Below are 18,125 nucleotides of genomic sequence, written 5' to 3' on the forward strand. Positions count from 1 at the left end.
CGCGGAGGACTGGGGGCGCAGGGGAGGCGGGACACCCGCGACAGGAAGAGGAAGGAAGCCGGGGCTGGTAACCGGAACCAGCGCAGGCAGCAGACTCCACCCCCCGAGGAGCGCGGAGATGAACGCTGCCTTTTTTCCCTTCCTCTGGTTTTCCCCCGGGCGCTTTTACATCAGGCCGGTGGCCTATGATGAGCAGAAAATGTAAGATTCTGCCGGCTCGCCTGGCTAGTTTGGTGAAAGCGCCCCCCTCAGGATGGCGGGCGGATACTAGCTCGATGGCTGGGTCGAAGCACCGCGAGGAGCGATTGGTAAGTCCCCCTCTATGAGGGCGAAACATTTTCAAAACTATGTTTTTCAGGACTTTTTGACCGTCACTCCCCTGAGGGGTTGCTTGGGGAAATTTTGGATCATCGAGGGATTTCGCAGGGCCTGCAGCTCCCCGTGAGTAAGCTAAGAACGATCTTCTTTGCAACATTATGTGGTTGTCTGTGAATGCCTCACTTTTGCTAGTAGAGTCTTGCTGCCTCTCCGTGTTATTTTTCCCACTATGTGGGTGTTTAATTTGCGCTCTTGCCCAAGGGCTTGTAGTGTAGAGGGCTAGCTGTGTTTTCCTAGCGTAAAAGTGGGAAGTAGCTGAAGACCGGGTACGCGCTAATGCGCGAGCTGTAGTAAGATCTGCGCCCAGCTCTGCGGGGCTTTGGGAAAAGGGGTTTCGGGGCCTCAGTGTGTTATATTAGAGGTAATAATATTTCTTTCCCGAGCCCTGAGTAGATCTAGTGCGGTATGCCGCACCACTTGGCCTAGGCTTTGTCAAGGATGGGGGCGTTCCCTTTTAATGAAGGTTGTTCGCCCCTGGCCTGTCCTTTGATATGAGAACATGGCGTGGTTTATGCATCCTTGTTTCAGCCTCCTCTTGTTACAGAGTCGTCCGGCCAAGGCCCGCCCCCTTCTCTGCGTTCTGGGGTTACGAGTAACGCAGTCGGGGTGTTGCAGCAGACAGCGACTTTGCCAGTGGTCGTGGGGCGGAGTGAAGCGTCTTTCGCTGGTTTTGCGATCAGACTTTATCTGCCGTTTCCGCCTTTCAGAGCTTGGTGGCCGCCATCTTTTGGCGGCCCCCGGCCTCTTCCTGGAGGATGTTCGGCCGGTGGGTTCTATATTTTCTAAAAGAAAAGGTATTGTTTCACCCTTGCTCTATGTCTCTGCTCCACCTCCTTTAGGGCTCGGGTTGAACTGAACATCGGATAAACCTCTGTGAAGGTTCTGGTCGGATGCTCCCCTGAGGCCCGAGCATTACCAATGGCTGACGCCCTCGCACTTATGTTTGGCCGCTGCATGGAAAGTAAGACAGCCGCCCCGAGGCAGGTGACGTAAGTTGTACTCCCCTCGCTTTAGAGGGTCTTTGTTTAAGCACTTTCGCTGAGTACACTGCTGTTGGCAATGTGATTAGGTCCATGTTTGTAGGCGCTGCCCGAGAGACTGCGCCGTCCTAGGGGCCCTAGGACACGGCGATGCAAGTTGTCCCTAGCTGCCTCTGGGATGGAGCCAGCCCCAGGGCGTAGGAGCCAGCTGGTTGTTAGTAGCCAGCTTGGGCAGTCTGGGCAGTTGGACTTCAGAACAGGTAGTAGGCGTCAACTGGCCTCCCTGCAAGGAAGTCTCGACGCCGTGGCCCACGAGTGGGCCCTGGAGGATTTTCTCCACTGGTGTTGACATCAGCAGTAACTTCGTCAGCTAGTCTCCTTGGGGATGAGTCCCCAGGTGTGATCTGGATTTCCAGGCTTTGTCAGCAGCAGACAGCTGCCGCCAGCCCAGGCGCAGCAGCCAGCCTTCTTTAAGGCCGCCCTGAGGGGTAGGCTCCCGGTTGGGTTACCTTCGCTCAGGTGGTAGGCCCGATTGGCCTCCCTGAGGGCCTGCTGTGGTCAGCAGGCGCTGCCTGGTCTTCCCCGAGGGGGCACTACTGGCATTAAGTCCCTCGACGGCTGGTACAAACTGCTAGTAGGCACTGGATGGCTAGCACGAGTGCTAGTAGGTAGTAGGCCACAACTGGCCTCCCTGAGTGCAGCCGCTGAGGCGGTGACCATGGAGTGCTATGAGTAGCACATTCTGGCTATGGGCGGCATGTTCTGTCATCAGGTGGAGGCCCCTCTCGGCCTCCCTGAGGAACGAGTTCCCTGGGTGGGAACGCACAACTGGCTTTACGCTGACAGCTAGTGGTCACCCGCTATCAGGCGCCGGTCTCTGGCCGTTCGCGAGACCTGGAGGCGGTGCTCTTACCCTAGCACGACGAGACGTTACTGCTGCTATGCGGTCCCCACGGGAGGGGTCTTTCATAGTTTGCCTACTGCATGGTTACCTACCAGGCAGGCTTATGAGCTCCTCTCGAATGAGGGTCTACTATGAGCTTACGGCCGCTTGGCGCTGGTTAAGGGTCGTAGGCCCTTCGGGGCCTCCCTGGCATAATCAGCCTGTAAGGCCTCTGGCCTCCTAAGCACGTTTTAAAGTAGGTGCTTGGTAGATCCGAGGATCGAGCGGCTAAACTCCCCTCGCTAGCAAGGGTTATATAGCACTTCGCTGAGAGCTGCTCTCCGGGATAACCCGTCTCTGAGATCTGGCTAGTGGATGTCACTGCCTTTTTTGCAGCACCCTAGCGGGATGCCTCTTCGGAGGCGAGTACCAGAGGCTCTGTACTGTACAGACAGGGTTGACCGTATTACGTGTCCCACATTAGTCTGGGTCACCTGGTCAGGTCTCCCTGGTGGCATTCGGTGAGAACCTCCCGAATAGTGACTGGCATAGGGTTCCCTCGTAGTTCCCTTGCCACGTTCCCTTAAAGGAACCCCTTCTAAGTCGAATGGGCTGGTTCCAGGCCTTCGAGCAGGGCCTGGGAAGGACCTCATGTGTGTGAAGGTTCCTTCTTGGGCGATAGCTTGGGCTATGACCGTAGGGAGCGCTGTCACTGACAGCCTAATGTGACCAGAAGGGGAGTGGTTCAGGCATCTCAGTAGAATTTGCTTGTCTTGACAGTTGTCACTGCCAGTGGGCATGCACTCCCGTCGGCATGGCGGCGTTGGTATATCGTTCCCCATAGCGTAAGCAAAAGCTGACGCAGTGCGAGTTCCCTTTCGAAAGGGAACGTCTCAGGTTACGAATGTAACCATTGTTCCCTGAGAACAGGGAACGAGACACTGCGTCGCTTTGCCATGCCGCAGGGCTTGCCTGCTGAAAACAGTCCCTTCAGACGATTTGATACTGTCATGTTGGCAAGGCGCCCTTATATACTTCCTGGTCGCACCTTGATGACATCATAGGCTGTCGCCGGTCAATAGGATTGACGTTTTGGTATTGTGATTTCAGGCACCAGTCACGCTGGAGGCGTTCCCCATAGCGTAAGCAAAAGCTGACGCAGTGTCTCGTTCCCTGTTCTCAGGGAACAATGGTTACATTCGTAACCTGAGACGTTCTGCAGGTACAGTGCTACTACTGCTATATTACAAAAACACAGCATAATAAATATAATGCCACATGGCTGGATGAAAAGGCATCCTCAGAGGTCTACCATGATCTATCAGGGCAGCAATACCTTTTTCAGTCTCAGAAAACCACATAGTATAGATATATACGGTATAGATAGACATTAATGTCTTCGATGAAAAAAGCGATATAAATTTGTTTGGACTTTAGCGAAAAATAATATATATTATTATAATTCTAACTCATTTAACATACATGTGACAATTCGAAATTCTGTATAAAATGGTTTACTTTGTATATTTATTTGACAGTTTCACAGAGGTAATCATTTTACTTGGGATCAAAATTATATCAGTGTTTTTGTTTTTTATTACTTTTTTTCTACAGACTTTGCAAGCATGCCACCAAAACAGAAAGCACATCTGTCTTCAAGTATCATTTACACACATTGCTAAATATAGGGATGCACCGATATGAAACTTTTGGCAGATATTGATAATTCTTCATATTTGAAATCCAATAACTGATATTGGCTAGTAAATCTAAATCCAAATTTGTATATCATTTTTGAGAGCCTGATTACAAAAACAAGTCTCACCATTAAATCCATGCCCCAGGCACACAATTATAATGATGTTCTCATTATAATTGTATGTAGCCTATATGACAGGCTTGCTCTGCACATGTTGCTCTTCTCTTCACCCAAAAATGGAAATTATCCCATAATTTACTCACCCTCAAGCCATCCTATGACTTTCTTCTTTCAGGCGAAAACAATCAGAGTTATATTAAAAATGTCCTGGCGAATCCAAGCATTGCAGTGAATGGCAGCCCAAAATTATAAGCCCACAAAAGTTTTCTAATTAACGCAGAAAGTGTAACGCCTCTCGCAGTTCAAACGCTTCATCCGACGTCATCGTCGCACCAGTTACGCTTTTTTCGTAAGTTGAATATGGAAGGCGGTCTGGCAAAAGCTAGATCTTACTTTATAACGTGTTAAATATTTTTACAGAAACCCATCGATTCGCTTCAGAAGGCCTTTATTAACCTTCTGGAGCCATGTGGATTACTTTTAAATTTGGATGGATGCACTTTTTTGGCCTTAAAATTTTGGGCTGCCATTCACTGCTTGGAAGAGCCAGGACATATTTTAATATAACTCCGATTGTATTCGTCTGAAGAATGTCATATACAAGTAGAATGACTTGAAGGTGAGTAAATCATGGGCTAATAATTTTTTTTTGTGAACTATCCCTTTAACTGTATTTTCCTTTTTGAAGTAATTCCAATCTTATTTCAAGCAATTCAAAACCATCATAGCGAACAGTGCACATCTGAAATGTGAAATAATCTATTATGTATCGGCTTTAATATATAATTTTCCTACAATATTTTCGTAGGCCTAATTTTCCTATTGGACCGATAATGACAACATAAAAAATGAACATATATCTGCCAATAGCGATATGGTGGCTGATATATTGTGCATCCCTAAAATATACAGTGTCAAATGTTCATTTGAGTATTTCTTCAACTTCTTCAACACCATTTGTGGTGTCATTTACAAACCTATAACAATTTTGTCCCTAATAATTTTTTTATTCTTGTTTACCAAAAGACATTTTATCAACAACCATGCTTGAGATTACGGTGATGCATTGCTGCCACATACATGTAATTTTTTCCACTCAATTATGTAGTAATAACGAGATGTTATGTCGTAAAAACGACATATTTTCACGTAATAAGATGTTATGTCGTAAAAACGACATCATTTTCTCGTAATAACGAGATATGTTGTTAAAACGACATATTTTTCTCATTAAAATGACATATATTTTGTCCTAATAAGGATTTATATAGCCTATGTGCGTTTTCACACTTTCATGTTTAAAAAGCAGAAGCAAGCTCAGCGTAAAATAGGCTCTTCCGCTGCCTGTATAAATGGCAGTGCCCATAGCATGAAATTGTTGTAATTTATTGATGTAGCCTACAGTTCTTAACAGATAGCCATGAGTAACAGGTGCAATGGACCGCTCATGATTAGTGGCGTAACTTTAACCTAGTAATGACGGACCCCGGTGCAGCCACAAATATCATAACTATCTATAATAGTCCTAATTAAGACATATATTCAAGAAATGTATTAAAAACAGAAAGACGCTGTAGCTTCAGCCTTACTCAAAGCCAGAGAACAAATTATTTTGCATGCACTCCCCTCCAAACGCTGTCTTCATTTCAAAAAATGTATTTTGTTTATTAAACGCAAAGTTTTTAATTTCAAAAGCATTTCTAAATTCAGTTCATATTTCCAACAAACGAAATTGCGAGCAAAAATAACAAAGTGGTAAAGAAAAACTTGTGAATTGGTTCCGTTGTCATAAAGGAAAAAATGCACCGACGCTTTCGTCGGCATGAGTATGTCTGGAGACATGGAGTGGGGTCAGACATGATTATGACCATTTCATTGAATTTTGTTTTGTGGAAAGTCTTTCTTTAAAGTTAATTTCTTTTCTATAAATTGTATTTTAATTTTGATCAAGATTCCATCAACTAATTGCCTTTATATTTAATAAATAAGAAGCAAACCAAGATCGTCGGGAATGGATTGACGTGCGTACCCACTGGCCATTTTTCCGCTGCCTTTGAGTAAGGCTGAAGCTACAGTGTCTTTCTGTTTTTAATTAATTTCTTGAATATATGTCTTAATTACAGTAGGCCTATTATAGATAGTTATGATATTTGTGGCTGCACCGGGGTCCATCATTACGCCACTGAGGCTAATCATGAGCGGTCCATTGCATCTGTTACCCATGGCTATCTGTTAAGAACTGTAGGCTACATCAATAAATTACAATAATTTCGTGCTATGGACACTGCCATTGATACAGGCAGCTGAAGAGCCTATTTTACGCTGAGTTTGCTTCTGCTTTTTAAACATGGAAGTGTGACAAAGGCACATAGGCTATATAAATTCTCTAATGTGGATACAGGCTTATTTTTGTACACATCACTATACAACACATGTCCTTATTAGGAGAATATATGTCGTTTTAACGACATAACATCTCGTTATTACGAGAAAATGATGTCCTTTAAACAACATAAGATCTCGTTATTACGAGAAAATTGTCATTTTTACGACATTACATCTCGTTATTACGAGAAAAGATGTCGTTAAAACGACATAACATCTCGTTATTACGACATAATTGAGTGGAAAAAATTATATGTACGTGGCAGCAATGTGGCACAAAGATAAATATGTAAGATATGATGTGCCAAGAATGTGCATGCATGGCACACAATACAAATATTCTGCTCAAGTAGTGATATTTAACTTAATGTACTGTAATATTGTCTAATTAATGAGGAAAAAGTAAGATGATTTGTATTTAATTGTATGTATTTAGGATTTTACTGTAGCTGTACAATTTGACAAGAGAGTCCCCAATGTAATATATTCACAGAATGCTATGAAACACATAATTTTCATGTTCGGGCAAAAATGACAGAACTGTCCTGTGATGAATATACTGTAAGCTATTTTTTTCATCAATAATTAAATGTTGAAAAAGCATAATGAGCTCTTGATCACTGCCGGTTGTGACATGAGTACCAGTCTGATACCTAAATATTTTAGTAGGTTGAATTTTTTACAGTATTTTACAGTACAGTAAGTTGTAATTTCTGATTTATAGGTTTAACAAAGCATATCAAACCATTTTCAAAGTAAAACCTATACCCCTGGTTGGGAATCACTGGCACAGAAGAAAAATCGGATATTTTACGGCAATGTATCAAGAGTCAGCATTGACCCACTTAAGCCAGCATATGAATATTACACCCCCTGCTGCGTGAGAGCAGTTGAGGACACTTGATTTCAGGAAGGGGGTCTGCAGCTACTTCCACTGGACTCCTGCTATGTAATTGTCAAAGCTATCATTGCGTGCTGGGCTGGGCTCACACAAGAGGTCATGGGAACCCCCCTCTCCAATGGGGGCCAATTAGCTCTTGTCACATTAAAGTTAGCATGTCATAAACACATTACTGTATTGTTGCTGACTGCACTGCTTAACACCTGATTCACACTTTCCATTTTTCTGTATTCAAACCAGGCCTGTGCATTGCAAACAGATGGGCCTGACTTTGAAAAATAAACTGTTGCGCTGAATGCACACAATATTTTCGTGTGCAATCTTGTGAGAATGCCAGAATAAATTTGTATACTTCACATTGGGAAACATTGGACCACCTGTGGAAAGAGATTAGAATTTATGCAATATGGAATATGCCTGGTATTGCTTTATTGGTTATGGCAGATCCAATAGTTTAAAACTTCAACCCGCCTTCAAAGGAAGTTAACGCTTGTCAATGGAGAGTGGCCAGACTCTCTGTACAAATGAAATGTATGAGAGTCTGGTAAGACCAGGCTAATGCACATGTGCACTCTTCAAAAAATGGAGCTGATTGTTGATGCTAAAACTCAATTTAAAGATTAAACTGTACATGTATTAAACTGTAAGGGATTTTTCAAAAACGGTGTTGAAAAGTTGGTCGGTCCGAGCACCACAACAAACGTGTAGCCAATCAGCATTAGAGAGTGTATAATGGAGGTGGAGAGAGAGTGAGCAAGAGGGAGATTTGAAGAAAGATTGTTTGAAGAGAGATGAGAGACAATCCAAAAGAGAAAATCTCAGAGGAATATCACTGGAAAAAAAGAAGGGTTATGATCAGACAAGAGCTTTAGGACCCGCTTTAATATTTAAGCTATACTATAAAATCTTTCCAGCGCTGGAGAGACCTATGCGGGAAGGCCTGGAAACGGATGCCGAGGTTGTGTTGTTTCTGCTCCATACGTGAGTAACATTGGTTTTGCGGTTTCATGCTGTTGTTGTAATGTTAGCTATAGTTACAGCACAGTTTTGAGTGTCATTGTTTGTCTGGAGCTGCTGTGCTGCTGGCGACTAACAACCAACTCTTGCTAGTAATTATACTCTTGTGTAGCCTACTGTGTTAATTTGTTGTGTATTCTTGTCGTTTGTTTATCATCTTTGCTTTTTTTTGTGAAGCATTATTTTGCTTCGCTTCTGATATGATAAACAGACATCCACTCTTGCATTGAGTGTGTAACGGAGGTCACCAAGTGACGCTAGACTAGAAAATGTGTTTTTTAGTGTCCTTGTTAGTGTGTCTGCCTCACGATCAAGGTTCGAGACCAGGTTATGTGCGGGCTGTAAAGTGTTGGTAAATTTTGGATGTGGAGCAATGAAGAGGGGGATAGGTTTGTTTGGGTTGAGTTTAATTATAAAAAGTGTTCAACAACAATTCTGGGAGATCGCATACTGCACCTTTAAATAGAATGAAAGATATGTACTGAATGTTAGCTTGCTTATTGTGGCCAAGAGCATAATCTACATATCACATGTAATTTTACCAAAACAAATTATGCTTCTAACCACCACCATGTAGCACCAACCAATGTTCGTTGTGGTTTCGAGAAAAAAACAAATAGTTGAAATAGGACCATTAGCTCTTTCCCCGCTAAAAACACACAATTTTCTGTTATTTGTGAGAAAATGCTTCCCCGCTAAACAGACATTTTGGTGTTTCCGTGTTTTCACTGTTATACGCTATGAAACATCTTCTGAGAACGTACTGAATCTCCTGATCTAAACATATGCGAAGAAGATGCAGAAACAAGCAATCTCATATGAAATAATAAGCATATGTAAATGTGATAATGTGACATTAAACGGCGTATAAATCAAAACTGCCTAATGTTACTGAATAAAATGTCAACCCAGCACAAGCTATGGTACTGTGAAGCTTTGGGGGTGTAGATGAAGTCGATTTACTCCATCTGTGTTTTGATTATCGTTCTGAATGTGATCCAGATGTAGTCTTTTGCTCAAAATGTTGTCTTTTTTTATAAAACTTACCCACATTCAAGTATTGATAAAAAAAAGAATGCATGAAGCTAGAATAAAACGTTTTTTTTTTTTTTTAAAGCAGAGGACAGTTCTTTCCTTTGATATGTTGCATGTTCAGATATTCAATATTCAAATTTTTGTGAAAATGATAAAAAATACTGGTGGCTGGCAACTTTTTTTTAAAAACGCTGGCAGGGAAAGAGTTAACGATGCTTTCAGGAAACGCACCCCAGAACTGCAGCACAGCTGAGGCTTATTCATTGCACTTTTGATGTGAAAGAGCCTTTATATTTGCCAAAATTAGCTTTTTTTTCATTAAAAAAGCAAACAAACAAACAAGCCCAGCCCAGATGAAAAAAGTAATACAAAAGTAATGTAACACATTACTTACCATAAAGGTATCTATCTAAGTAACACAATTAGTTACTTTTTTAGAGAGTACCACAATATTGTAATGCATTACTTGTACAAGTACAACACTGTTGTTGACCCATAGGTTGTCCCTTTCAGCTAACTCGTGCCTCTTCCTTGAGTCTTAAGTGTGTTTGGTGTTTGTATGTGTCTGCCAAGTGGCTAACCATGCAGAGGGAGTAAAGAAATCTGGGGAAGAGAGATAAGCTTTCATTTGAGATACTTGCTGCAAACATTTCATCCAAAGAGCATTATCTTCAGACCATTTAGCCAGATTAAAGGTCTTTTCAATTACGATCAACCTCTCCAATATCTTTCCACATTTGACTTGGTTACATATACATCTAGTTCACAAACTCGTGACCAGCTTTATTCTTTTAGGAAGCATTTCCGTCAGCATTTGTGCTGGCTTTATCCATTGTGTTTATCGCATGCAAAAATATCTGTACTGGTATTATCTGAAGTAAATCTAATCGTTCAAATTTCAGTTTATCAATAATCACAAAAGAGACAAAAGCTTCTGGTAAGCTGTCACTCCACACCTATTGGCTGTTTTGTGGTGTTGCTCAGCAGCTGTTTTATCAGAATTCTGAGAAATTTAGGGCATTTCAATGGTGGCAGCAGAACCATAGCCTGCAAAACGGAATATGATCATAAAGCCTCACAATGCAATTTGATGGAGGTTGGACACAGCTATAAATAATTCAGCACTTGATTTCTCCCCTGCAGCTAGACCTCTCCTGACGACTCTCAGCACCAAACACACAGTGGAGGCTTCAAAACCGCCACTCCACACCTGTCACAAACAACACCTCTCTGAGACGCTCCTTCCTCTCATGCTGGTGGACAGATGTGTCCACATGACTGACTTAAAGTGTCATGAATCAATGTTATGCCTGTGTGAATTTCTCCTCCTTTTTTTGGTATTAAAATACTTTCATAACTGGCTAATGGCAGGAAGTCCAATTATCTGGCTCTCTTCAGTGATTGAAACACAAAAATGAAACACTAGCTTTAAAAAAAAAAAAAAATTTTAAACCTGTTGCTTTCAATTCGGTAGGCTACAGCCAAAAAATTAAAGCAACATTTTCTGCATACAATTCAACTAAATATTATCCAGAATAATGCACTTACATTAGAAACAATCAAGGAAAATGGTGCATACACCTCTGTATTTTCTTTTGCAAAGTTGCATGACATTATGAAAGCCTAGTAAACATCAAGCAGCATAGCCAATATAAATTGCAGCATAGCAAATCCAAGTTTCAACAGAAATAACGTGATCTTATCCATTCCACTGCTATACATCCATGCATCCTTTCTCTCTTTCGCTCCTTTTATCTCTTCTTTTCACACTCACAGCACATGAATAATGGTCAAGGGTTAGGCCTTATTCCCGTTCTTGCCTAGGGCCAAATATAAGAAATAGTAATGTGCATTTGCTGAGTCCAATCAGGGAGAATTCTTCTGAAAGCTCATGCGCATGAAAACAGTGGGGCTGCATACGAAAGCTATTTGAATAGCTCAAAACATAATTACTGTAACATCGACGTAACTGATTATAAACTAAATTTCATCTCGATGTCATGCTTAAAAAATATCGCAATACTTACGACCCCAGATATGAACATAAATACATGAATTAATGTGCACATGATTAGACAAACTCCTGGCATTTTTAATCAGATTTTTATTGCGCAATTTAACCCCACAAAAACACTACTATATTGTTATGGTTAAAATGAATGAAAAAAACGCATGCCTAATTTATGTTATTAATATTATGTTATGTTATTATCTGTCTAACGGTTCAAAGAAGCATATTATAGAATTTGAAGAGGTTAATTTCAATCGCAGGGGGTCACACATAAAAACAGAGTTTCTCTCAACAGAATAAGTCAGTCACTAATACGCCTGTTACTTTGGCTCATGGTACTTATAAATCGTAATCAAATTATAAACCATCTCCTACATCTTCATTCTGTTTCATTTATAGAGAAAGACAGTTAGATATCAAGTGTTCGTGTTTTAAAAATTACATAATGAACCAATACAATGGACAGTAAGAGCATATATAGGGAAGGAGCTGTCCTATATATACCAGGCTATTCTACTGTACTGAAGCTCAAGGCAATTTTAGTCTCAGATACTGGTTTCTCATACACCCACTGATGAGAGAAGATTTCTAAAGCTCATCTCACCATACCAGAAAAGATCAACAGTAGAATCATGTAGGCCTATCTTATTCAGTTGTTTTCGGCCTTGCCCACCACTAACGGTATACAATGCAATCATGCAGTCCATCAGCTGACAGATTCATCAATTGCTGCACCTGCGCATATTGTCATCTCTCTCTCTCTCTCTCTCTCTCTCTCTCTCTCTCTCTCTCTCTCTCTCTCTCTCTCTCTCTCTCTCTCTCTCTCTCTCTCTCTCTCTCTCTCTCTCTCTCTCTCTCTCTCTCCCCCCCTCATCATGAATGTCGCGCGCGCTTTCTGTCTCTACGTTTACCTGAAAACACACAAGGCATCTCAAGCACCTGACAACTCACATTTCTCTTGCCCTTTTCTTACAAACATGGAGCTGAAACTGGCAGATCACGCCTTACCCTGCGTGCCCAACCCTCTCCATCGCCGAGTTCAGCACCGGGAACATGCAGCATTCAATGGCAACAGCGCACCGAGTCTGATCAAATGGATGGAGAAAAGAGAGCATGCGATGAGCGAACATTTACAAACCTCCGCGATGTGAGAGAGCTCGGTGGTCCTGACTGCTTTGAATTCGGCGTCTGGTGTGATGTGTGCTGCTCCGTATCGAATCGCACCCTCCCTCTCGCTCTTGTCAGATTCTCGCTCTGCCGCCACCCGCCCCTCTTCCACACTCTGCCTTTAACAAATGATCCTACAGCATTATGTCATGAGGAGGTTTAACCCCCCCAAAGTACAAACAAAAGCTGCGGGGTACATGTAGTTTTTTTTAAAACAAGTATACATACATTTCAGCCGGGTTTTCAAACCGTTAAATAAACACCAAAGTTAGATGTAGAAGTTAGTCAGAGCGCATCAGCGAAAAGACGCCAGCGAACTGATGTCGCTTTCGCCTGAAGAGGTAGTCATAGCAACAGTACGCCGCTTCTGCCCTCGCGGTCGACAGAACACCACTGCCATTATCTTTTAATTATAGACGTAGATATCAAAATTAAACTTTTAGTGTTTTGTTTAAAATATCATTTTGCTATTTAGCATATAGCTAACTATAGCTATAGCATATAGCTATAGATTTCCTTTTTGATTCATTATTTAAAAGTTAAATTGCAGCATTTTTAAAAATCTGAATGTAAATGCAAATTGAATTCCATTGCTTTGGCAGTGAGGATTATTTTATTTTATTTTTTTTACTGAATAATGACTTTTATCTTTGATCTGCTGATATTTTGCTAACATGCAGGCCCGACGAATTTGGCATGATGCCCTGTTTTAATTTTTTTTATTATGATTATTTTATATTAATGCCTGCCCATTTTACCAAAGTGATAATTTCTGAATTAATACATTTATAGATCATGAATCTGTTAGTCTTCTTGACCAGATATGGTCTTGACTGGCAAAAATTTGGTTGGCGTCTGCTCCGCACTTTCTCCAAGTAGGCTAGGTATAACTGCAGGTAGTGAACTCCAAAAGTGGGCAGAACCTTCAAAAGGGGGCGCGGTTTCCAGTGCAAAGACTTTCGCTATTGGCTCTGGCTTCATCCAATTGTCATTGACTTACATTTCAAAATAAATGTTGGTAAATTAAGCATTGTTTCTAGTTGATATTAGAACAAAAAAGTTATAAAATATACTAAATATGGTCCATGAGAGAGGAGCCCAGAGCTCATGGCCAGTGGCATTTGGACCGGACTCGAAGTTTGAACCTCTTTTTTTTGCAACAGGGTGGAGGCAGTTCTGTTTATAACAGTAGACCTGCTGAAGTGTAGGGCTGGGAATCGATTCCTCGAAAATCAATCAGAGTTACTGAAATGTGTCTTTATTTTACAAATAAAGCTTCAGATAAGGATGCTTTCTACAACTTGTGGTCACTCCGGGACTAGGTTCCTTCTATCTGTCATTAAAAAACAAGAATTAAAAACAACAGTGAGGAATCGATACTTGGAATCGACTCCATCTATTCCAGAATCGAAATCGATTCCAAAAATTTCAGAATCGAATAGCCCTACTGAACTGGTGAAGAAGTGACATGTACAAGAAAAATAGTCAATCAACAGAGAGATATCAGGGGAAATGAAGAAAAGTATAGTTTTTTTTATAGTTTTAGAAGAGAGAACCTTTAATTATTTTGCATGACTACAGCCTAAGGAGTCAGACCATACAAAAAATAGTGTTGTCTGTGGTTTCAACATGTATTGTGGGTGTATGGGATGGCCTGGATGAGTGTGAGATTATGGCAATAGTAATATATATTGTGAACTATCCCTTTAAACTGCTTTTTCTGAACTGTTATGAACAGAATAGTAATTTTCCTTTTACACATCCGTACACACCTGATCTGGTTCTGTGATTAATTACTCACCTTCATGTCAAAGTTGTAAGACCTTCGTTCATCTAAGATATTTTTTATGAAATCCGAGCGGTTTCTGAACCATCCATTGGCAGCAACGTCATTGCAACTTTCAAGGCAGTAAAGACATCGTTAAAATAGTCCATGTAACTCCATTGGTTCAACCTTAAAGTTATGAAGCGACGAGAATACTTTTTGTGCATAAAAACAAACAAAAAGAACAACTTTATTCAACAATTTCTTCTATGCTGTTCACGTAGTAAACACAGTACATCGCTTCTGAGTTCTACATCAGAACTGCTCATAATTGGTATGAGGGTGCGGCCGTGCGGGTGAGTAATTAATGACAGAATTTGTATTCCTGTCAGGACTACTATCGTCAAAGATGATTGATTGACTATTAGCATATTTGGATTGGCGGTATGGTTCTGTTCTGGGCAAGAACTCCCTGTGCATCCATGCAGCTTAGCATATAGGGAGAGCAGCACTAACCCCCCTAAGGAAAAACAGAACAGAACCAACCTAATGTATTTGCAAATATCATTAATGTCGATATATTAAATGTACAAAATAATTCGGAAATTTAGTCTGATTCAAGGGGAATCAGAATCCCAAATCCTGACTGGACGAGAAGAGGAGCTGGGTACATGAGTTCTGGAGAAACGCGATTGCTGATAGTACTGAAGGAGCTTATATGTATGCTGTGATAGACATCGTATTCCTATAGGTAGACGTGATCAGCTGACAGTCAGTTGATGCAAGCTTGACTAATGTGACCTGCCAGAACTGACACTACATGCTTGATTTTTGGGTGAACTAACCCATTAAGACTTGATCTTAAGTAAAGAACTAGCATGACCAATGGCAGTTAGTCAAGGGGCAACCAGTCTTACTTTTCGTATCAAATGAGACCAATCTGCATTTTTATGTAACTGACTTAAAACAAGTTCTGAATAACATATAAAACTAGTCTTAGCAGTTTGTGCAACCATTTTTAAAGGTGCTGAAATGGTGTTGAATATAAACAATACACATTCATAAACAATAATGTTCAGTGACACTATCTGTCAGCAACGTGGTATTATGTGCGTTCAGCTATTTTAGACTTCAGTGTTTTTCCTTTCGGTCAGCAGGATCTTGTTGTAAAACGCGCTGTGTACAGTGATTACTGATCCCTCATTACCTCCTGTACATAGACCTGAACAAATATTACTGACAGGTGCTACACTGAGTAACACAATCAGTTCAAACAAAGCAGAACATGTACAAGCCATATGGGGTCTGATTTCAGAGGTCTGCTCTATTTGAAACTGGTTTTATGACATCACGTCTGTAAAAAGAGAATAATGATGTTTAGGTAGCTGTAATGGGAGCCACAATGAAATCATACTCTTAATATGTCACTGAGTGAGCCATGAGGAACCCTTCAGAGATAAAAATCCATACGGAAGTTTGAATTAATTTCAATGTCAGGGGAGACCGGGGATGGTTGTAACATTTTTGACCTTTCTGTCTATATCTTAGAGTACTTTTAAGCCAGTGTGTTCAAAATGTGATTCAAACTAGTTACAAGTGTTTGCTATTAAATTAAATAGCTATTATCTTTGCAAGACAAACAGAAAATGTGTTGTTTCGATTCAAGGAAACAAGGAGTGAAATTTTACAATTCACCCCATAGTCTGGTTTAGTTGAGATGTAACATTGTGATATCCACCGGGGTGACATGTAACATAATGTAATAAGGATTATGACAACAACAAAAAAATAGGATGCAAATGAGGATAGCACTTATAAGTTGTCACAGGCTTTTTAAAAGAACAGCACCTGGCATGCACATCTCTTTTTTTATGGAACAACAATTGGCCAATAACAAATAATTAATGACGTATATGAACAGCCCAAGAAACCACAAGCACCAGGGAACCTGTATACATGCAACGTATTGCTTTAGAGCTGGACTTTGTGTGCTCATTATATATAAATCATATTGAATAATATTCACACATCACATCACCTCTTTGTACAAAAGCCTGGAAAAAGAACAGGCATTATGCAGCTGATTGTGACGAGCAGGCCATCCATCATCATTAGGCTGTTTCACGCAGTCTGGAATTCAGCGATATGAAGTTGTCAATATTCATGCACGCAAATAAGTTAATAAGATCAACAACAAAAATAGATCAAATCTCTGCTGCATATGGAGCCCCAACATCGGAGTCATCATTTAATCTGAAGATATGAATAATATCTTTCAAAATGCTTTTTAATTGCCTGCGTTATCATTATTCCATCAGTTTTTTTTATTTGTTTTTTTTTTATTATCAGATTAGTAACACTTAAGTATTACTTTAGGTACATTAAACTTTACATTTCTTTTTGTATATTGTGCACACAGCTAAAGCCAAATAATGAGCATTAGATGAACATTGATGGATTTAAAATAGAGACAATGATATACAAACAGTATGTCATTTGAGGTTTAATGCAGTCTATAGCCTATCATTACTGAAGCACTACTAAAAGGGTTTTTGGCAGTATCTATATGGCTTAATTGACTTGAACTTATGCTGTTTTGCCTGTGGCTTCTAGGGAAAAGCAGCGTCAGTTTTCAGTAGAGGTGGAGTTTGGCGGAGGCCATTCAGCTTCAGTGAGGTTGACACAATGCAGGCTGGTGCTTTAGATGCTGCCTGTGTCCTCAGCTGTTTTCACTTAAATCTCATCTATCACTTCACTGGCTACACATAAAAGGAGACCGCTATAACTGTATCTACGAGGCATCTGTGCTCATGTTTAAAGCAAGCTGTTTAAATGTGACTGAAACATTTTTTAGGTCCATATATTTAATAAACAATCAATCAATAATCAACCAAATCAATTTACTTTACTGATATTTCCTGTAGTAATTGAGAATATGTTCATTGCAGTGCCATAGACATTGGCAGCATATTTTGCAATCATTTTGTTTCTGAATAAGGTTTGTAATTATTCAGACATACTGATGATCCCTCAACAATGCTTGTTAGAAAAGGTTGCTCTCGCAGGTTTGATTTTGGATACAGTGTCACCATCTGGTGGAAAAAAAAATTCTTTATATTTTCATGCAAACTGCTGACTTTTGTAACATAATGAAACAGCGCTACCTAGTGAATCAGTCATTTTAGTCTAAGTGCAATTTATATATTTATATTATTTTTGCATCTCTATTCTTGACCTGATGTTCCCCTTTCCATAGTAATTAGATGATAAGAGGATAGTGGAGGTTGTGTAAAAAAGGGATATGAAGTATTAAAAGACTTAAGGACATGAACTGTGCAATTGGTTAAAGCATTTTCTTATTTACCACAGCTGAGATCAAACTTTTTCTTGATTAAACTATCTTGAGAGATTATTCTATATATATATATATATATATATATATATATATATATATATATATATATATATATATATATATATATATATATATATATATATATATATATATATATATATATATATATATACATAGAAGCCTGACAAAAAATGCTTATTTTAAAGAAAAACATCAGACGGATTTAGAGGCTTTTGCATCTGATGTCTTCATATCAGTATTAGTTTAAAAGTGCTTAATACAAACAAGCAAGCAAAACTGTAAAATGCTTTGACTAGTGTCAAATTTAAGTTAAACCAAGCCCTTTCCATCATTTACCAATACAAGGGACATTTTTAGTGGGAAGTACAGTGATAAATCTCAAAACAATCCAAACTCTGACACTCCTTA

The 18,125-nt window shown here is 40.2% G+C and overlaps 1 protein-coding gene across 1 annotated transcript in view; it reads right to left on the reverse strand.

The window, feature by feature from the left end:
- cplx2b (complexin 2b) overlaps positions 1–12,665 on the reverse strand; it is a 36,337-nt gene extending 23,672 nt beyond the window's left edge. Inside the window, exon 1 of the mRNA XM_079839664.1 lies at positions 12,548–12,665. The gene's annotated coding sequence lies outside the window, so the exon portion shown is untranslated. The remainder of the gene's footprint in view (positions 1–12,547) is intronic.
- Positions 12,666–18,125: the final 5,460 nt, after the last annotated feature.

The sequence above is a fragment of the Gobio gobio genome, assembly GCF_949357685.1.
Source record: "Gobio gobio genome assembly, chromosome: 16".
Classification (NCBI taxonomy): domain Eukaryota; kingdom Metazoa; phylum Chordata; class Actinopteri; order Cypriniformes; family Gobionidae; genus Gobio; species Gobio gobio.